General features: G+C 41.9%; 1 pseudogene across 1 annotated transcript in view; it reads right to left on the bottom strand.

Annotated features, from left to right (window-relative positions):
• Nucleotides 1-14075, bottom strand: part of LOC146987538 (hemicentin-1-like) — a 44750-nt pseudogene extending 30675 nt beyond the window's left edge. Inside the window, exons 1-5 of the transcript XR_015035885.1 lie at nt 13991-14075; nt 10635-10967; nt 7598-7876; nt 4655-4933; nt 1842-1958 (exon numbers count right to left, since the gene is read on the bottom strand). The product of XR_015035885.1 is annotated as a hemicentin-1-like (transcript). The remainder of the gene's footprint in view (nt 1-1841; nt 1959-4654; nt 4934-7597; nt 7877-10634; nt 10968-13990) is intronic.
• Between the last annotated feature and the right edge of the window lie 8770 nt (nt 14076-22845).

The raw sequence follows: 22845 nt of genomic DNA, 5'->3' as shown, positions 1-22845 counted from the left end.
GAAATGCCCACTCAATATCCAGGAATACTGGAACTACAGAGATGAAATCTCTGAAATTGAAGGAATTCTCTTCAAAGGTGAGAAAATCATAGTTCCTCAAAGACTCAGAAACAACATGATCCAGCGCATACACACAGGACACATGGGCATTGAGAAGAGTAAGCACAGAGCTCGAGATCTCCTCTTCTGGCCCGGAATGGGGAAACAGATCGAAGCAGAAATAGAACAATGCAACATATGCCAAGAAAGACGCAGTGCAAACACAAAAGAGCCCCTGTCATCACACAACATACCAGAGAGACCATGGCAGGTGGTAGGTACAGATCTCTTCACATGGAATGCACAGGACTTCATCATTATTGTAGATTACTACAGTAGGTTCTTTGAAATGGAGCGGCTTCGAAGCTGCACATCCTCTGCAGTAATCACTAAACTGAAGTCTGCGTTTGCCCGGCATGGCATCGCAGAGACTGTCATCAGCGACAACGGTCCATGCTACAGCTCTGAGGAGTTCCGCCGCTTCGCCAATGCGTGGGACTTCACACACACCACCGCGAGCCCACGCTATCCAAGGAGCAACGGCCTCGCCGAAAGAACTGTCCAGACGGCAAAACGCATCCTGGACAAAACCAAGGCTGAGAACAAGGACCCCTACCTCGCTCTCCTTTAATACAGAAACGCCCCTGTGGACAACCTGCAATCACCTGCCCAGCTTCTCATGAGCCGGCGCCTGCGTTCCATCCTCCCAATGACTGGGAAACAGCTGCAGCCCCGTGTAGCACTCCAGACAGCTGTTCATGAGAGAAGAGAGGCCTGCCAACACCGTCAGCAGACATATTACAACAGAACCACCAGGCCCCTGTCTCACCTACCTGTCGGCACCCCCATCCGTTTCCGGCAGGAGGACGGATCCTGGAGACGTGCAATGGTGACACAACATGCAGACACACACAGGAGCTACTACATCAAAACAAGAGAGGGACAGACTCTCCGACGGAACCGCTGGCACCTTCGTGAAAGCAGAGAGACTTCACACACTGACAACACTCAGAACACAAACACACATGCCAGCCACACACTGCCCTCACATGCTGACAACACCCAGCACACAAACGCACATGTCAGACGCATACAGCCCCCACACCCTGAACTTGAGAACCACACACAACCAGAGAGCCAGCCACCGCAGCAACAGCCTGGCTACACAACAAGATCTGGCCGCATAATCAGGCCAAGACAAGTCCTTGACTTGTGAATTGTAAAGGGTGTAGGCGGATCGCTGCCCTCAAAAAAAAAAAAAAAAAAAAAAAAAATCACTTACCTGTTGTAACTTACAAATGACTTTATTATGCTTGTTGCACACCTGTTAAGAAGTGTTGAGGAAATATAGGAAGAATATACTTTCCTGGTACGTGAAAGGTACTGATAGGACTGCTCTTACCTCCTTATGTTCCACGTACCTGTTGATTCATGGCCTTATGAGAGATCAAAGTTAACTTGTGGCCCTTTCATATGTTTATTAAGGCATATTAATTCGAGGTTGTTGATGTGACCTAGTGTAGGCACAGTGTTGTGTTCAGTAACTGAATATCATTCTATTTTTTTATTAAGAAGGGAGATGTAACATTCTGACAGCCCCTACGGGACACCGTAGTCTCATGTAACGTCACAGACTCCCGCGGGATTACCTGTATGTGTTCAAGATGGCGGAATAAACGACACAAGCCGATATCAGCGTCCTGTACAGTTTTATTATAAACACAATTCAGCCAGCGGCAAGAAGTAAATATTACACCCCCCCCCCCCCCCGTGATTCTCAGTCTGAGCCTCAGTTTTCTCACCGTGTTCAGCAGCAAACGTTGATCCACACCGAGTCAGGACACAGAGACTCACGAGAGCAACGAGCTCCATCTGAACAGGAGCCATCACAACATCAGGGGAACATCTGGATGATGAAGCTTCAGCCGCTCATCACACCATCATTGGCTCATCACACACTTTCACTCCGTCGGCGTCCGCGAGCTGCAGCAACAGAGACACTTCCGGCACACACCCTTCACAATAAAAGCTCCTCCTCCTCACGCGTCAACAGTGACTCATCAATCCTGATGATTCTCGTTTCCTGGCTGTTTCTAATCGGATTACAAAACTGATGAACAACAAACATATTTTATGATGTTATTTATCCCAGCCTGAATTCACACAACAGCCTGTAAACGCATGATGTTTATCATTGGAGGACCCTAAACAATCTATAAAGGAAAACAAAGGGACATTATTGCACATTCAATCCATTTCAAATTAAGTTTCTATCATAACAGCTGCAGAATCAAGATCATCTGAGACTCTGTCCAATACAACAGAATCACTTAAACAGACAAAGAAAAAATCATACACTTTGCTGTTTGTTTGTTTTTTGTTTCATCTTTTATTAATTAAAAATCATTAAGCACTGCTTGAATTTACATGACAGCCTGTAAATTCATCATCAGCTGCAATATAAACACAAACTCAGTGTGAGACAGAGCACAATTCAATTGTCACAGTCAACAACAGCGAAGACTGTAACACTGTACCAGACAGACTCAGCACCTTAATAAATAAAAAGAAGGAACATGATTGTCTAAAATACGTAATGTCAGCAATACAAATTTCAAAATAAAAGTCACATGTTTCAGTGCAGGTACTAAATGTTCACATTCATTTAAAGCAGAGCAGCAGGTTTGACTTCACTGATTCTGATGATTGTGTCAACGTCCACGTCAACTCAGTGAAAAGCTACAAGCAGGTTGATAATATTTGGTCGATGGATTCATTCATAAACAGCTTTAATTCAAAGATCTTTACAATGAGGTCTCTATTAAACTGATCCAGTGTTGATTGTTGTTTAACATGATTGGTCATCCTGAGGGACTCTTGTCTTTGACTGATCTGCAGGAGAGAAAACAAAATAAGAAAATCCAACTGATCTCGCTCTGAGAGTAAGTAACAGCTGATCAAGCTGCTCATCTGAGTAGATGAACACAACTGTCAGACTCTAAGCATCACACACTTTGTTGTTCTGTGGGCTGATGATCATGAAAATGTGAATACAGCACATAGTTTAGACTTACCTGAATTACATTTTAAGCATCCCTTCTTTATGAGCACAATTAGAGTGAAAACAACACCAACAAGAAGAATCCCAAGAACAACAACAGCAATGATCAGTCCAGTTGGACTCTGAGTCTGAGTCTCTGGACCTGAAAGAGAAAGTTGAAATGAGACTCAGAGTAAGTTGACATGATGAACACCAGACTGGACGTCACAGCTTCACAGAGAACAATGAGTGTGTTGCTGCTCCTCTGATCTACAGTGATGAGCAGATGAAGACTCCACTGGGATGAATGTGACCAGGCTCAGTGATGTCAGCATCCGTCTCATGGCCTCTCTCCTCCTGATTGGCTGCTCAGCTCAGAGCTCGGTTCTGGTTCTGCTACAGTAGTGAGGAGGATGATGATGCTGCAGCTTCCTCCTCTGTCTGACACGTGTTGTTCATCAGGAGGAAGATGTTGGAGTCACTGTGCTGCCACCTCCACTTCAGGCTGTTTCCATCTGACTCCTGCTTCACTCCTGCTGTGTGTGAGATCTCAAAGTGTGTGTGACTGTGATCTGTCTCCAGCCAGGTTTCTACACCCTGAGCCCAGGCTCTGATGGACTCTGGATCACCTCTGCTCAGCTCATCTTCACCTCATGATGGTTGTTGTTGGAGCTGCTGCTGATGAGCTCTGTTCAACACATGGGCCTCTGAGCTTGGGTCGACGCTTCACTCAGAATAAGTGAAGCTAAAAGCTGAGAGACGTCTGAACGTGGTCTTGTAGCTTCAGTGATGAAGCTCTCAGTGAGTTCACTGTGCTCACATGAACACACACAAACAAAGAGCAGCTGCTGCTTCATTCACTGGACAAGAATCTGAGTTCAGCCTGTTCACACTGACAACTTGTGCTGTCAGGAAGCTGCAGCACAGTCACACATCTGGCTGGAGACCACAGCTGTATATCACACTGTGACAGCACATGTGTCCTCTACAGCCTGAAGCTCAGATCATACAGCACCTGTGACTGGTTCAATCAGCCCACCTGCTCTACTGAGCTGCACACAGTCACATCAATACAAACACAGCCACATGTTGGTGAATGAGTCAAGTGGTCAACATCTGTTCACTCCTGGTTTCAGCTTCACACACAGGAGGACGATTAGTGACCAGATGTAGAAACACTTTGACTGTTGTTTCTCTTCTGCTTGTAAACAACCAAACAACAACCTGCAGCAGGTCATGAACCAAGAGTGAGGAAGCTACATCTCTACCAACATGTGATCATAGAGGACGCTCACTGCACTGACACTGATCACACTGATGCTTCACTTGCACAGCTTTTATTTGCATTTATTTGATGAAATTATTACCTGGATCAATCAGTTTGTATAATCAGAAGGGTATGATTCTAGTTTAAGTTTATGTTTTGAAAGTCCTTATGTGTGATTCATGTGACTTTACACACAAACAAAAAATCCTGAGCAAAAACCTTTTCACCTGCTTCACCAGACTTTCACAGATTCTTCATCCAAATTTTCTTAAAAGTTAAATGATCTGACTGTAAAAACAGAAACTCACCGCTGATATAAACGTGGATCTCAGCCTGAACTGTATGTTTGATTTCCTCCTGTGTGGCTACACAGCGAAAGTTGTCAGTCTTGGTCACAGTAGTCTGGAGGATAATGTCGTAGCTGCCTCCTCTGTCAGAGACCTGTGGCTCTTTAGCAGGGACGATGTTTCCATCACTGTCCTGCCACTGGACAACAGGTTTGGGTGAAGCACCAAGAACCTCACACTGCAGCAGGGCCCAGTCCTTTGTGACTTCAAGTGATGTGACTGATGGTTTTGAAGCTGCACCTGTAAACAATAAACAATGATTCATCAATAGTCATTTACAGGATCAGACACAGACACTGATAAACTAAAGGTCGGTGAAACGAAACATGAGGACAATGTTTCCCTCCACTGAACACCAGGGGTCACTGATGGTCTGATGAGTATAAAACTGTCACCAGTATCTGTCTATACACTAAACTGAATGTGTACTGGTTGTGTTTACATGATGCTGAATGTACTGTGACTGTGTGAGGACGTGTGAGGTCAGAAGCTACAATAAATAGAAAAGGGTGAAAACTGGTGAGAGTCGACCACAGGAAGCCTGGGAGTCCCCACCCTGGATTTTAGAAAGAACAGAATAAACCTGTCATGGATGATGAGGGGATAAATACAAGTGTTGTTTCTGTGTGTTCAGTTTCTTTGTAAATAAACTCATTTGAATCTATGAGCTACAGTTTCAGTCTCATCTGTTGATAACCTCTGTCAGCCTCCACATCTGCAGGTTCAACACTTAGAGCTGTGTCCACTTCAAATGACGTCATGCTGCTGCTCCTCTGCATGGGAGGAGCCAGTTGAAGGAGGAGCTTTGCCCCGTGTTTCCTGTCACTTCTACACTGTCGACTATTTAAAGAAGCTCATTGTCAACTATCACATAAAAACAACAATGACTTCAGTGTAGGACGCCTCCACTTGTCTCCTGCTCAGACTGCTGCCCCCCGACCAGGACGTGGACCAGCTGTAGATACTGGATCAATGGAAAATGATCAGCTATCACGTTGAACTGATACATCCTATAATATTTTAAGTAGAAAAGTGGCACTAATTAATTAAACCACAACTTCTCCTCTATGTATGTCCTTGTTTCCATTTGCACAACTTATGTTTAAGCCCCTGTCTGAAGGAGCCGTCCCCTCCCAGTCCCCTCCTCTCCTGCAGTCTGCAGACAGACGCCTCTCTACACTGTGGCCTTCAGTCTGCAGATCTCAGGTGAACACTGATGGTAGATTTCAGAGCCACGTGTCAGACAGCGCTCTCCACCACCACCATCATCATCAAAACACCAGATGAGGGAACATGTTCATGGAGAGTGTGTTCATCCTGCAGTCGACTTCACACATTTGGAGAATCACTGACAAGGAGCAGTGAAGATGATCTGGCTGATGTGGTGACCAACACCTGACTGAGACACTTCATGTTGTTTCTCCTTTAATGTGTCTCCTGTCTGTGTCAGAACCAGATCTTTTCACTCAACCCTCCTCTGCTTCAACATGTGGAGTAAAGTGTGTTTAACAATAGAAAATCACAGTCTGAGCCTCAAACACCGTCTCAGCTCTGTCTGATGGAACAAGCTACATCAACTGGACTCAGCTGAACAAACTGTTTCTGACTCATCTCCTGACAGAAGCTCAGATACAGTTTGGAAAACAGGTGAATTTCTGATCAGTTTCTGTTTGACTAAATTAATCCTGAAACAGATTCAGGAGAAATTTCTTTTGTTTGGGATGTGAACAATTTAACACAGGGTCAAAGGTGCGTGTTCCTCTTGTTATCAGCTGTGTCAGTGTTCACTTTATCAGGAACATCTGTACAGTCTAATCCAACACAGATGTTGATCAAATATTTTCCAGGGATCAAATGGAGCTGGAACGAGACGAGAGGTGAATCTACGTTTCCACAGCTTCTTCTTCATGAGTCTGTAAAGAGACACTTCACTGACTTTACACATCAACATCAGTTCACTGGTCATGAAGAGCACCACTCAGTCTGACATCACAGTGACATCACTGTGTTCACTGATTATAATGTCGGCCATGTTGGCTCATGTTATTAAATGATACTTGATGTGAATCTCACTAATGTCTGAAACAATCAGGACACATCCAGACAGAGCTAATAAAACTGTTTCATCATGTTTCTAACAGCAGATCTCTGAGGAACAACTAGTTATTGTGGTTTAACCTGTTTTAATCCAGAGGTGAATAAACCTCCTCTGTGTAACCAGTTCAGTTCTGACCAGTCAAACCAGCTGAGACTTTACAAACAGCTGCTGCCTCCAGCTGCAGGACTCTGATCTGAAGCAGACGCCTCAAAGGGGCTGAAAACAGGCTGAGTGCAGACTGCAGCCTGAGGACCAACACTACAGGCCTCGTCTGGTGTCTGTCCTCCTCTCAGATGGACAGTAGCTACAGACTGTAGAGAACAGGGCTCAGAGTCAGAGCTGAGCCTCAGTCTGAGCAGGACAGTCAACAGGTGCATCTGGAAACATCTGGACATCAAAACCTGGTTAAACTGAGAAAAAAACTTTGAAGTTCAAACTCATCAACTCCTCATAATCTGACTTCATGTTTGAAGACATTAAACAAGTCTGGTGACTGTTCAACTTAAACAGGAAGGAAAAGTGTGACCTGAGCAGACAGAGCTCAGATGTGTTTCAGGATTACAGCATTTCTGCAAATTCTTGTGGATTCAACACTAAATGCATCAAACTTAAATACATTGACTATGGTTGATTAGAACAAAATCCAGTAACTATGTGTGTTTTTATTATATCAGTGACGTCTCAGTCATCCTCTTATCACTGATTAATGTCATGACAATTTCATCCCAATTGGTGAGACTCTTCATTTTTGGCCGATCACATCTAAATGAATAGTTAAAATCATATGAACATAAAATACCACTCACCTCCCAGGAGCACGTAGATCTCAGCATGAATCTGATGTTTGATTTCCTCCTGTGTGGCTACACAACGATAGTGGTCAGTCTTGGTCACAGTAGTTTGCAGGATAACATCGTAACGACCTCCTCTCTCTGTGACCTGTGGCCTCTCAGCTTGAAGGATGTTTCCATCACTGTCCTGCCACTCCACTTTAGGCTTTGGAGAAGCACCATGAACCTCACACTGCAGCAGAGCCCAGTTATTTGTTTCATTCAGATTTGTGACAGATGGCTTTGGAGCTGCACCTGTAAACATATCATAGACAAAATCATGTAAGACAATCACACAATTAAAAATGTTACTCAGATTTCTTGTGTAATACTTCTCAGCTTGTATGAGGAGATTACACAGAGTGTTTAAAAGATGAGCAGAGGAGTGGAGGAAAAAACAAAATAAACCACACATCAGTTACATACACACACTGTTTAGCAGTGCATCATTATTCAAACTTTTTAAACTGCTAGTATAGGCCTAAGTCAGCAAGCGTTTTGTCACTTATATCATGACAAAGTAAATTAGGCAAAGGTAATTCTTCTCTGACAGGAATTTTTTCAGGTCGTTTCATCATCTTTCATTTTTCATCATTCTTTGGTGGTGAAGTTGGTGGATGGAACATGCTGATAATTGCTGTTACAAAATGTTATGTTAAAACTCATGAAACGTTAGATAAAACTACCATACGTTTAAGTACAATTAGTGATTAGTTTGAAACTGTACAAATAATTATGACAGACTGACGTCATTACAAACAGGACCCACCTGGGATGTTTTCATCTCTTCTGTCTTTTAACCTTGTATGATGCGGAGGATGCATGCGACCCCACATTTACACGTTAAGGGTGACGTTAGATATAGCTATATACTTAGTAACTGTGATAATGTGTTAATAACACTTTACACCTCATTTGAAAGCTCATTATTTCATTTTCCGGAAATTTTTAGGAGTAAAAAAAAACTATTGACAACATCACAGCATTACTGTCTCTCTTTACAGCAATAACTAATCAGATTATAGTTTACTAACCTGTGTTGCCTCGATTAAAACACGTTTATAGGCTGAAAAACAGACTTTTAAAGACCAACTGACCTCGTTAAAAAGAGTAAAACACTACCAATTAAATTAATTTCGTTTAAATTTAAGCCAAGGAAAAGAAAACCCCTGAATAATATCGGACAGTTTCCCTTAATTAGCATTGATCCGGTGATTCAAACTTTTAACCTGACTACATTTCGGTCAATTTTAAAGCGTTGTTAAAGTATTTGACCAATGATGTTAGGTATCTCTGAAATCAGAAAACGCCCAGAAACAAAATAAACCAATCAGCGCCTTTCTACGATGTAAACTGACGAACCTAATGGTCTTTTAACTTACAACAGCCAATCGGAGCAGAGTATCATTATGTGACCGCCTAATGACTTTGATTGACAGCTACTTTAGTCCAATAGGAAGTAACCACTCTGAAACATGCCCAGTTTGTAGCCGGTAAATTCACCTGTCTGACCATATATGGAAGTTGATGTAGAGTGACTCCCTGTGGTGGAGGAACAGGGACATGTCTGAAAAACTTTTTATGAGTAAAAAGATACAAGATTCAGTGACACTTAATATGTAAATCTGTGTGTAAATATTAATAACCACTTCTTTGAGTCAACTCCAACATTGAGGCATATTTTTCAAAGTTGTAAAAGACATTTATCTTCATTATTTGATGACTTAGGAGAAGTTTTATAAAGCTCTGTTGTCATCTGATAGACATGCTGTGTACTGCACTTTCTGAAATCTCTCAGAGCCACTTCTGTCTATCAACATGTAATTTAGTACATATATTGGAGACATGTTGATGGAGAGATCCTGTTAATTTCAGCCTTATAGCTCTTATTGTGGCTGATTTATTGTACTTTAAATGTGAGGTTGACGGAGAAGAAGAATAAAACTTCTACTTTATTCAGTTTAATCCTTGATCAGTTGAACTGTGTCAGAGCTGTAAGTCTGATCAACACAGCTGATGAAACATTTGAGGATTTACTTTACAGTGATCCAGTGGAAATAAATCAGCTCCTCATGGTCTCAGTATTATACACAGTTTTAAAAGGGAGGGTCTGACGATAGAGACATAAACATCATTAAAATGGACTCTAACAGGTTAAGATCGGATCTAGAAGACAAAAGAAAACAACAATGTTAGACTGATTGTATCATTTAAACATGTAATTTCTTCACCTTGGCAGACAGGTAATTCTGAGAAATAGAAAACATGGGCTCATATTTCCTGTGACGTACTGTCTCATGAAGACAGTTAAGACAGGTTATCTTTGAGACTCTGTCTAACAGATCTGATCATCAACTTCCTTCATTGACACACAACTGTCCAAACCAGTGGAACGTGATCAGGAAATCAGGCTTTACAACAACTCATATGTTGCACTGTTGTTAAAACAAACTGTAAAGATGTTAAATGCGTTATTGACTTTCATGTTTGTGTGATAAACGAGCTTACTGTTGGTAACTAGTTGGTCTCTTGGCTGTCTGACAATGTTTATGTTTTTTACTTTGATGGATTTACTTTATCAAATGGAACTTTTAATTTTCTTCCCATCTGCTATAACATTGTTGACTTTTTTCTGTTAGACTCTGGATTTTAAGTAAGACCAGTTTATTCCAACTCTGCTTCTTATTTCCACATCTGGGCCAATTCTAGCACACACACACACACACACACACACACACACACACACACACACACACACACACACACACACACACACACACACACACACACACACACACACACACAGAGAGAGTCCTCCAGCTGCCAGTGAGGGGCTGAGGACCCAGATGCAGATGTTGGACCACAAGCTTCATTTCTGTATCTGTGAACATCTGCAGCCTCGTCTGATCCAGATGTGTCACTCACTCTTTGACCTGAGCTCATCGAGGACACTGGAACCAGTCACATCTGTTCTGAGCGGCCATGTTTCAACCTGTTTCATTGAAGCACTCACCAACAACAAGCACAATGTGGGATCGTCTGATTGGCTGATGAAATGGAAAATCACAGGTGTAGCTTCCACTGTCGGCCACCTTCGTATCTCTGATAACTATGGAGGCGTTACCAGACTCCAGATGTTGTGGAAAATGAAAGACCCGGCCTCTGAAGTGTTCGTCTTGACCTGAACGTTTCTCGTCATAAATGCTGCCCCTGTCGTACATGAACACCTCCCTCTGACCGTCCTTCTTCCAGTCAAACAGCTCCTGCTTGATGCTCGAGGTGCTGAGGGAACAGGGCAACACGGCGTCGTTCCCCTCCTTCACCACCAGATTGGTGACATCTGGACCTGCAGGACAAAACATGAATCAATCACTGTGATCACATACAGAGTCGTCAGGTTAAAGAAAAGCTCAGATAACACATGAACACATATGTCAAAACCTATTTCTGACCACGTTCCACATTTGTGTGTTAAGTATTAAAGTGGATGAGAACAAACCAGGTTATATAGTTTTGATCATTGTGCTTTGAGTTTGCCTTTATAGATTTGAAATGTGTATTCTTATTTATATTTTACAGTCACCACCAAGCCTTTCCTGCTCCCCTGATATGATGTTTTGTCACTTTGTCATGAAAATATAAAACCTGTGCAGTTTTTAAATGATTATCAATTAATTTAACTTCCATTTCAACCTGGATGATCTCAGCACAAATTGCTGCAGAGTTCATGTCTGTCTGAGATCTGGCTCTCAGTTCATCAGCTGATCAATCACTGCTGGAGCGAAATCACAATACCAAAGTGAACCAGCAGGTGGTGCTACTACAGTATTAATCATTACAGTGTGTGCATATTTGTTCCCATGTACTTCACTGGTGTATTTCACTCTCTTACTATCTGTTGTTCTACATTTGTGACAAACATCTGCTGAGAAAAGTTGAAGTGGCAGTTTGACCTTCTGTTCTGGGACAAGCGCCAGATACTGTGAAACAGTTAGAGGAAGAGGTTTGTAGATTGTTTAAAAGATGAAACCAACACCAAGAGAGGATAGAAGAGACAAGAGGCTGTTTATGCTGCTTCTTAACAACTCTCTGTAGAAAGACACGATATGGGAAGTTGTGTGTAGATTCATTCTGTTATCAGATCTTGGGTTCTGCACTTTTATTAATTCAATGATCCTTTATTTTAACTGGGGAAAACACTGACGCATTATAATGTAACCAAGCAAAGGACAAACTTAAAGATCATAAAGACCCAAGAAACAAAAATGTGGAGTTTCCATTAACGTGCCAGAAAACAGAAACAAAATAAAACTAAAAAAAGTGCCAAGAAATAAAATGACAAAAATCGACAAAAACACAGAGAATAAATAAAAATCTCAACAGTGATTCAAATATCAAAATAATGGTGTAGACTAGAGAACAACTAAAACAGGAACATCTGGGTGTGTGGTGTAATCAAAGATTTAAAGTGCACTAAATTTTTGATTATTCTGCAAATTGTTTCATGTTGCAGGTGCACAATAATAACAATCGGATCTTCAAGTTTCACAGGTTCATTATATCTATTATATTATATCTATCTAACTCTATGAACCAGAGAAGGACGTTCACTGAGTCAGAGGATCAACAAACACACAGAGGCAGAACAACACTACACTACACAATACACTATGCTACGCTACACTACACTACACTACACTACACTACACTACACTACACTACACTACACTACACTACACACAATCCATTAAAGTAGCAACACAATAAAACTGTTCATTGTCACCAGTGTTTCAGTGTTGTAGAGAAGGTGAGGAGACTGAGCAGCAGGTCAGACAGGAAGTAGGTGTGTCAGTGAAAACAGGAGGAGGATTCAGACTTTAACTTGATTTGATTTGACTCCAGGTGTCAGGTCACAACATGAAACATAGTTCATCCCAATTAAAGAGACGGTTTGTCCTTAAACCAACTTCAGCTCAATAGTTTCAAAGGTCACTGATGAAACATTTATTCATCCAAACAAGCAGCAAACTGAGGAACAATGAATCATGTTTCCTGCTGCTGCCTCTGGTGAACAACCACAGGTGCATGCTGGTCCTAAACCAATACACCTATGCAAATAACCCAATGTGGTCAGAGCATCACTCACAAAATAAACATTGTGAGAAGGAGAAAGAAAGTCTGACACTTCTGATTTAAACCAATGAGGCAGAGTAAACAACAGAAACACGTCTCAGACACTGAACATTAAAGCTTCATGGAGGAGGACTCACTGCAGGACTGTTGGATCAGACTGAATTAGTTTGAGCTTGGTGTTCCTAATAAACTGAGCACTGAGTGCTTCATGAACTAACGCTGCTTTAACTCCACTGCTCTGATCCACACACAGGAATCTGTCCAGGCTCCTGTAGATGTGACAGCTCTCATCATTTATAAAACACAGAGTCTCCTCAGACACTGAAGCAGAACCACACTGACAGGTTTCACTGCTTCACTGAAAACAACCAGAGACTCAAACAACATGTTACAACTGGAAAACTACTCTCTCTGGTTCTTCTGCTCATCAGATATCACATCTGACCACATTGGATCACATTTCATCACATGGTCTAATTCATGAAAAACAGATAAATACATTTTCAAACTCCAAATTATTACTGGAGTTACCTGGGAGGAGGGGGAGGGGGCAGTAAAAATTAAATCATGATCTGATATAAAAAACATATAAACATTTTGTTGAGGAGGAAAATATATCCAGAGCACATCTTGGTCAGATAATGACCTCAATATTGTTTGAAACACTAATCAATAATCTATTAACTGCAATGAGCCAAGTTGACAGGACACACCTCCACCTGCAGCAGCTGAGACACCTGAGCACCAGGTGAGTGACTGAGTTCATACAACTACTGAACTAAACTAATTCATTTATAATGAGAATTTAACACGTAGAAAAACATCTGGACAATGATCAAATTAAACACTGAGTTTATGTTCATGATCACACTGAGACCACGCCCTAACCCCCCTCCGACGCACACATCCACAGTTTTGCTGACGTCACACGTAAAGTTAGAAGTGAGCAGCTAAACGACTGGTATCAACCTGAGTGATGTCGTCATTAATAGCATCACCTGACATTTCATCGATCAGCCCTAATTATGAGGAACAACATGGCATCACTGTGTGAAACTGATCCTGATGTTCAGACGGACAGGTGCAGGTGATGACGTCATCCAGCCTCCTCCTCCTCCTCCTCCTCCTCCTCGAGGACTGTGTCTCAGGCCGCTGCATCTTCTTCATGTCATTAAACAGTCAGTGATAATAAACAGAGCTGAGGCTGATTCTCAGTCTGAGCCTCAGTTTTCTCACCGTGTTCAGCAGCAAACGTTGATCCACACCGAGTCAGGACACAGAGACTCACGAGAGCAACGAGCTCCATCTGAACAGGAGCCATCACAACATCAGGGAACATCTGGATGATGAAGCTTCAGCCGCTCATCACACCATCATTGGCTCATCACACACTTTCACTCTGTCCCGCGAGCTGCAGCAACAGAGACACTTCCGGCACACACCCTTCACAATAAAAGCTCCTCCTCCTCACGCGTCAACAGTGACTCATCAATCCTGAAGATGCTCGTTTCCCAGCTGTTTCTACACTGTTTATAAAACGGATAAACAACAAACACATCCCTGCCTCAAACGACATGACAGCCTGCAACTGCATCATCAGATAACGTTAGAGTTGCAAGTATCAATCAATTAATTGACATAGGAAGTAAGTAGGCTATTATGATGATCTGTCCCATCATTTTAGTCAGTTCTTAACAAATATTTGATGGTTTCAGCTCAAACAGGGGAATTTACTGCTTTTATTGCCTCTGTCTAAACTGATTCTTTGGACAGAACATGCTGACACCTAATGGGAATTTTTTTTTCTGACCTTTTCATCACTTAGTTGCAAATATTAATGGTTGCATAATCAAGTTCATTTAAGGGCGCTTTCACACCTACCTGAAAGCGCCCTAAGACTCTGTCCGATACAATGGTGTCACTTTAGTTTGAACAGACAGAAACAAACAGAATGTTATCATGTCATACTTTGATGTTTTCCATCTTTTATTAATTAGAAATCAGTAAGCACTGTTTGAATTTACACGACAGCCTGTAAATGCATCATCAGCTGCAACATAAACAAACTCAGTGTGAGACAGAGCACAATTCGAATATCACAGTCAACAACAGTGAAGAGTCCAGACTGTAACTGTACCTGACAGACTCTGGATCAGCACCTTAAGAAATAAAAAGGAGCGAAATAATAGTCCGAAATCATGTCAACACAGATTTCAAAATAAAAGTCACATGATGTTTCAGTGCAGCTACTTCATGTTCACATTCATTCAAGGCAGAAAAACAGGTTTGACTTCACTGATTTTGATGTTTGTGTCAACATCCACATCGACTCAGTGAACAGCTACAGTACAAGCAGGTTGATAATATTTGGTTGGTGGATTCGTTCATATAGAACTTTAATTCACAAAACTTTACAGTCAGGTCCCTTTTAACTTGGTCCGATGCCTATTTTTAATTGGAGGTTGTCTTTGGGGACTCTTGTCTTGGATTAACCTGCAGGAGAGAAATAAAGTGATATTACACAACTGTCAGACTCTGAGCATCACACACATGGAAACACTTCATTGTTCTGTCGTCTGATGATCATGAAAATGTGAATACAACACGGTATTTAGACTTGCCTGAGTTCATTTTGCGTCTGCATTTCTGCACTACAAGAAGACCACAAACACCCAAAACAGGACCACCAACAGCAAGACCGACAACAACTCCAGTGGAGTACCCAGTCTGAGTCTCTGGACCTGAAAGAGAAACTCAGAGTAAGTTGACATGATGAACATCAGACTGGACGTCACAGCTTCACACAGAGAACAATGAGTGTGTTGCTGCTCCTCTGATCTACAGTGATGAGCAGATGAAGACTCCACTGGGATGAATGTGACCAGGCTCAGTGATGTCAGCATCCGTCTCATGGCCTCTCTCCTCCTGCTGCTGCTCAGCTCAGAGCTCGGTTCTGGTTCTGCTACAGTAGTGAGGAGGATGATGATGCTGCAGCTTCCTCCTCTGTCTGACACGTGTTGTTCATCAGGAGGAAGATGTTTGAGTCACTGTGCTGCCACCTCCACTTCAGGCTGTTTCCATCTGACTCCTGCTTCACTCCTGCTGTGTGTGAGATCTCAAAGTGTGTGTGACTGTGATCTGTCTCCAGCCAGGTTTCTACACCCTGAGCCCAGGCTCTGATGGACTCTGGATCACCTCTGCTCAGCTCATCTTCACCTCATGATGGTTGTTGTTGGAGCTGCTGCTGATGAGCTCTGTTCAACACATGGGCCTCTGAGCTCGGGTCGACGCTTCACTCAGAATAAGTGAAGCTAAAAGCTGAGAGACGTCTGAACGTGGTCTTGTAGCTTCAGTGATGAAGCTCTCAGTGAGTTCACTGTGCTCACATGAACACACACAAACAAAGAGCAGCTGCTGCTTCATCCACTGGACAAGAATCTGAGTTCAGCCTGTTCACACTGACAACTTGTGCTGTCAGGAAGCTGCAGCACAGTCACACATCTGGCTGGAGACCACAGCTGTATATCACACTGTGACAGCACATGTGTCCTCTACAGCCTGAAGCTCAGATCATACAGCACCTGTGACTGGTTCAATCAGCCCACCTGCTCTACTGAGCTGCACACAGTCACATCAATACAAACACAGCCACATGTTGGTGAATGAGTCAAGTGGTCAACATCTGTTCACTCCTGGTTTCAGCTTCACACACAGGAGGACGATTAGTGACCAGATGTAGAAACACTTTGACTGTTGTTTCTCTTCTGCTTGTAAACAACCAAACAACAACCTGCAGCAGGTCATGAACCAAGAGTGAAGAAGCTACATCTCTACCAACATGTGATCATAGAGGACGCTCACTGCACTGACAGACACTCATCACACTGATACTTCACTTCCACAGATTATTAATTGTATCAAATTATTACCTGGTCTAATCACTTTATATAATCAGAAGAGTAGCTATGGTTCTAGTTTTAAGTTTAAGTTTCTGGTTAAGAAAGTGAAAATAAAATTTCAGTCACTATATTCTCTCTACACCTTTGAAGGTCCTTAAGATTGTTGTGTGATTCATGTGACTTGACAACAAACAGAAAATTCCTGATCAAAAACCACATACATTTTCAACATAGATTCTTCATCCCAATTTACCTTGAGTTCAGAGAAACTCACCACTGATATGAACGTGGGTCTCAGCCTGAACTGTATGTTTGATTTCCTCCTGTGTGGCTACACAGCGATAGTTGTCAGTCTTGGTCACTGTAGTCTGGAGGATAATGTCGTAGCTGCCTCCTCTGTCAGAGACCTGTGGTTCTTTAGCAGGGACGATGTTTCCATCTCTGTCCTGCCACTGGACAACAGGTTTGGGTGAAGCACCAAGAACCTCACACTGCAGCAGAGCCCAGTCATTAGCTTGTTCAACTATAGCGACAGATGGTTTTGAAGCTGCACCTGTAAAAACAAACAAACAATAATTAATCAAAAATATTTACAGCATCAGACAAAGATGTTGAAAAATTAAAAATGTAAGAGACGAGCAGAGAAACATGAGGACAGTGTTTCCCTCCACTGACCACCAGGGGTCACTGATGGTCTGATGAGTATGAAACTGTCATCAGTATCTGTCTATACAGTAAACTGAATGTGTATTGGTTGTGTTTACATGATGCTGAATGTACTGTGACTGTGTGAGGACGTGTGAGGCCAGAAGCTACAATAAATAGAAAAGGGTGAAAACAGGTGAGAGTCGACCACAGGAAGCCTGGGAGTCCCCACCCTGGATTTTAGAAAGCACAGAATAAACCTGTCATGGATGATGAGGAGATAAATACAAGTGTTGTTTCTGTGTGTTCAGTTTCTTTGTGAATAAACACATTTGAATCTATGAGCTGCAGTTTCAGTCTCATCTGTTGATAACCTCTGTCAGCCTCCACATCTGCAGGTTCAACACTTAGAGCTGTGTCCACTTCAAATGACGTCATGCTGCTGCTCCTCTGCATGGGAGGAGCCAGTTGAAGGAGGAGCTTTGCCCCGTGTTTCCTGTCACTTCTACACTGTCGACTATTTAAAGAAGCTCAATGTCAACTATCACATAAAAACAAAATGACTTCAGTGTAGGACGCCTCCACTTGTCTCCTGCTTAGACTGCTGCCCCCCGACCAGGACGTGGACCAGCTGTAGATACTGGATGAACGGCAAATGATCAGCTATCACATTCAACTGATACATCCCACAATATTGTAGAAAAGTGGCACTAATTCATTAAACCACAACTTCTCCTCTATGTATGTCCTTGTTTCCATTTGCACAACTTATGTTTTAGCCCCTGACTGAAGGAGCCGTCCCCTCCCAGCCCCCTCCTCTCCTGCAGTCTGCAGACAGACGTCTCTCTACACTGTGGCCTTCAGTCTCCAGATCTCAGGTGAACACTGATGGTAGATTTCAGAGCCACGTGTCAGACAGCGCTCTCCACCACCACCACCATCAAAACACCAGATAAGGGAACATGTTCATGGAGAGTGTGTTCATCCTGCAGTCGACTTCACTCACTTGGAGAATCAGTGACAAGGAGCAGTGAAGATGATCTGGCTGATGTGGTGACCAACACCTGACTGAGACACTTCATGTTGTTTCTCCTTTAATCTGTCTCCTGTCTGTGTCAGAACCAGATCTTTTCACTCAACCCTCCTCTGCTTCAACATGTGGAGTAAAGTGTGTTTAACAACAATAGAAAATCACAGTCTGAGCCTCAAACACCATCTCAGCTCTGTCTGATGGAACAAGCTACATCAACTGGACTCAGCTGAACAAACTGTTTCTGACTCATCTCATGACAGAAGCTCAGATACAGTTTGGAAAACAGGTGAATTTCTGATCAGTTTCTGTTTGACAAAATTAATCCTGAAACAGATTCAGGAGAAATTTCTTGTTTGGGATGTAAACAATATTTTTTTTAGAGACACTACACTGACTTTACACATCAACATCAGTTCACTGGTCATGAAGAGCACCACTCAGTCTGACGTCACAGTGACATCACTGTGTTCACTGATTATAATGTCGGCCATGTTGGCTCATGTTATTAAATGATACTTGATGTGAATCCCACTAATGTCTGAAACAATCAAGACACATTCAGACAGAGCTAATAAAACTGTTTCATCATGTTTCTAACAGCAGATCTCTGAGGAACAACTAGTTATTGTGGTTTAACCTGTTTTAATCCAGAGGTGAATAAACCTCCTCTGTGTAACCAGTTCAGTTCTGACCAGTCAAACCAGCTGAGACTTTACAAACAGCTGCTGCCTCCAGCTGCAGGACTCTGATCTGAAGCAGACGCCTCAAAGGGGCTGAAAACAGGCTGAGTGCAGACTGCAGCCTGAGGACCAACACTACAGGCCTCGTCTGGTGTCTGTCCTCCTCTCAGATGGACAGTAGCTACAGACTGTAGACAACAGGGCTCAGAGTCAGAGCTGAGCCTCAGTCTGAGCAGGACAGTCAACAAGTGCAGATGGAAACATCTGGACATCAAAAATCTGAGCAAAAATTTCAATGTTGAACCTCATCAGCTCCTCAAAATCGGACGTCATTGAACACATTAAAAAAATGTGGTGACTGAGTGTTCAGCTCCTACAGGAATGAAAAGTGTGACTAGAGAAGACAGAGCTCAGATGTGTTTCAGGACTAAAAGTTTCATGTTGAACTCTGCTTCTAAATCACAGTTTCTGTCCTCAAACATTTTCTCTGACACGAAAGGCAGGAACGTAACAATCAGAGAGTAACTGTGGATCATGTGCTCATAACATTCACAGCTGCAGTCACATCGGCACAAACACAACTATTAGTGACACTGTTGATCATAAAAGGTGAATTCACACTGAACTCTGGGGTCATTTTGTCTTGACCTACTCTTGTAAATGTGACCATTACAACGTTCTGGCCAGGTCTTGTGCATTCAAACATTAAATTTATCAGCATTACAGGGAAAGGAACTAAAAACATTTGGTTACCTCAGTGACCTCTTAATCATCCTCATCCCCATGTGAATTAATGTCTCAGTACGAAAACTAGTTTCAGTGTGACACATGCACAGAGAAGTGTTTTTGACTCCAATAGTGTCCTTTATGGAAATAAAATCACACTTAAATTAATTATGAAAATAGGAAGATTAAAATGCCACTGACCGCTCAGGAGTACATAAGTCTCAGCATGAATCTGATGTTTGATTTCCTCCTGTGTGGCTACACAGCGATAGTGGTCAGTCTTGGTCACAGTAGTTTGGAGGATAACATCGTAACGACCTCCTCTCTCTGTGACCTGTGGCCTCTCAGCTTGAAGGATGTTTCCATCACTGTCCTGCCACTCCACTTTAGGCTTTGGAGAAGCACCTCGAACAACACACTGCAGCAGAGCCCATTTATCCGTTTGATTCAGATGTGTGACAGATGGCTCTTGAGCTGCACCTGTAAACATATCATAGACAAAATCATGAGATAATCACACAATTAAAAATGTTACTCTCAGATTTCTTGTGCAACACTTTTAAGCTTGTACATGTGGATTACAGAGTGTTTGAAAGATAAGCGGAGGAACAGAATGGAGGAAAAAACAAAATGAACCACACATCAGTTAGGTACATACACTGTTTACCAATGCATCAGCAAGTGTTTTCTCATTTATATCATGACATAGTAAATTAAGAAACAGTGATTCTTCTCTGACAAGAATAATCTCAGGTCGTTTCATCATTTTCGTCTTTCATCTTTGGTGGTGAAGTTGGTGAATTAAACATGTTGATAGTTAGGCACATGTGTTACAAAATGTAATTTGAAACTCATGAAAGGTTAAACAAAACTACCATACGTTTAAGTACAATTAGTGATTAGTTTGAAACGAATAAATATGACAGACTGACGTCATAGGACCCACCTGGGATGTTTTCGTCTCTTCTGTCTTTTAACCTTGTATGATGCGGAGGATGCATGCGACCCTACATTTACACGTCAGGGTGACGTTAGACATATACACTATATACTTGGCAACTGTGATAATGTGATAATGTGTTAATACTAACACTTTACACCTCATTTGAAAGCTCATAACTTCATTTTCCGGAAATGTTTAAGAGTAACAAAAAAGATATTGACAACATCACAGCATTACTGTCTCTCTTTACAGCAGTAATCAATCAGATTATAGTTTACTAACCTGCGTTGCCTCGATTAAAACACGTTTATACGCTGAAAAACAGACTTTTAAATACCAACTGACCTCGTTAAAAAGAGTAAAACACTACCAATTAAATTAATTTCGTTTAAATTTAAGCCGAGGAAAAGAAAACCCCTGAATAATATCGGATAGTTTCCCTTAATTAGCATTGATCCGGTGCTTCAAACTTTTAACCTGACTACATTTCGGTCAATTTTAAAGCGTTGTTAAAGTATTTGACCAATGATGTTAGGTATCTCTGATATCAGAAAATACCCAGAAACAAAATAAACCAATCATCGCCTTTCTACGATGTAAACTGACGAACCTAATGATCTTTTAACTTACAACAGCCAATCAGAGCAGAGTATCATTACATGGCCGCCTAGGGACTTTGATTGACAGCTACTTTAGTCCAATAGGAAGTAACCACTCTGAAACATGCCCAGTTTGTAGCCGGTAAATTCACCTGTCTGACCATATATGGAAGTTGATGTAGTGTGACTCCCTGTGGTGGAGGAACAGGGACATGTCTGAAAAACGTTTTATGAGTCAAAAGAGACAAGATTCAGTGACACTTAATATGTAAATCTTTGTGTAAATATTAATAACCACTTGTTTGTGTCAACTCCAACGTTGAGGCATATTTTTCAAAGTTGTAAAACACATTTATCTTCATTATTTGTTGACTGAGGAGACGTTTTATAAAAATTTGTAGACATCTGATGGAGATACTCCGTACTGCACTTTCTGAAATATCTCAGAGCCACTTCTGTCTATTAACATGACATTTAGTACAGATGTTGGAGACACGTTGATGAAGGATTCCTGTTAATTTCAGGTTTATAGCTCTTAATGTGACTGATTTATTGTATTTCAAACATGAGGTTGGAGGAGGAGAAGAAGAGAATTTCTACTTGATCCAGTTTAATCCTTCATCAGTTGAACTGTGTCAGAGCTGTAAGTCTGATCAACACAGCTGATGAAACCTCTGAGGATTTACTTTACAGTGATTCAAGGGAAACAAATCAGCCCCTAATGGTCTCAGTTTGTACACAGTTTAAAATGGGAAGGTCTGAAGAGAGAGACATATGCATCATTAAAATGGACTCTAACAGGTTAAGATCGGATCTAGAAGACAAAAGAAAACAACAATGTGAGACTGATTGTATCATTTAAACATGTAATTTCTTCACCTTGGCAGACAGGTAATTCTGAGAAATAGAAAACATGGGCTCATATTTCCTGTAACTTGTCTCATGAAGACAGTTAAGACAGGTTATCTTTGAGACTCTGTCTAACAGATCTGATCATCAACTTCCTTCATTGACGCACAACTGTCCAAACCAGTGGAACGTGATCAGGAAATCAGGCTTTACAACAACTCACATGTTGCACTGTTGTTAAAACAAACTGTAAAGATGTGAAATGCGTTATTGACTTTCATGTTTGTGTAATAAACAAGCTTACTGTTGGTAACTAGTTGGTCTCTTGGCTGTCTGACAATGTTTATGTTTTTTACTTTGATGGATTTACTTTATCAAATGGATAACTTTTAATTTTCTTCCCATCTGCTATAACATTGTTGACTTCTCTCCGATGGACTCTGGATTTTAAGTAAGACCAGTTTATTCCAACTCTGCTTCTGACTTCCACATCTGGGCCAATTCTAGCACACACAGAGAGTCTTCCAGCTGCCAGTGAGGGGTGTCAGGGTATAACATCTGGGATATGCCCAGATGTGCAGGTATATGGACCAGACTCGGGCCGAGGACCTAGATGAAGATTTTGGACCATAAGTTTCATTTCTGTATCTGTGAACATTTACAGTCTCATCTGATCCAGATGTGTCACTCTGACTCTTTGACCTGAGCTCATCGAGG

The sequence above is a fragment of the Trachurus japonicus genome, chromosome 5, assembly GCF_045865225.1.
Source record: "Trachurus japonicus isolate A0001 chromosome 5, Traja_1.0".
NCBI lineage: Eukaryota > Metazoa > Chordata > Actinopteri > Carangiformes > Carangidae > Trachurus > Trachurus japonicus.
This window is presented reverse-complemented; position numbering and strand designations above follow the sequence as displayed.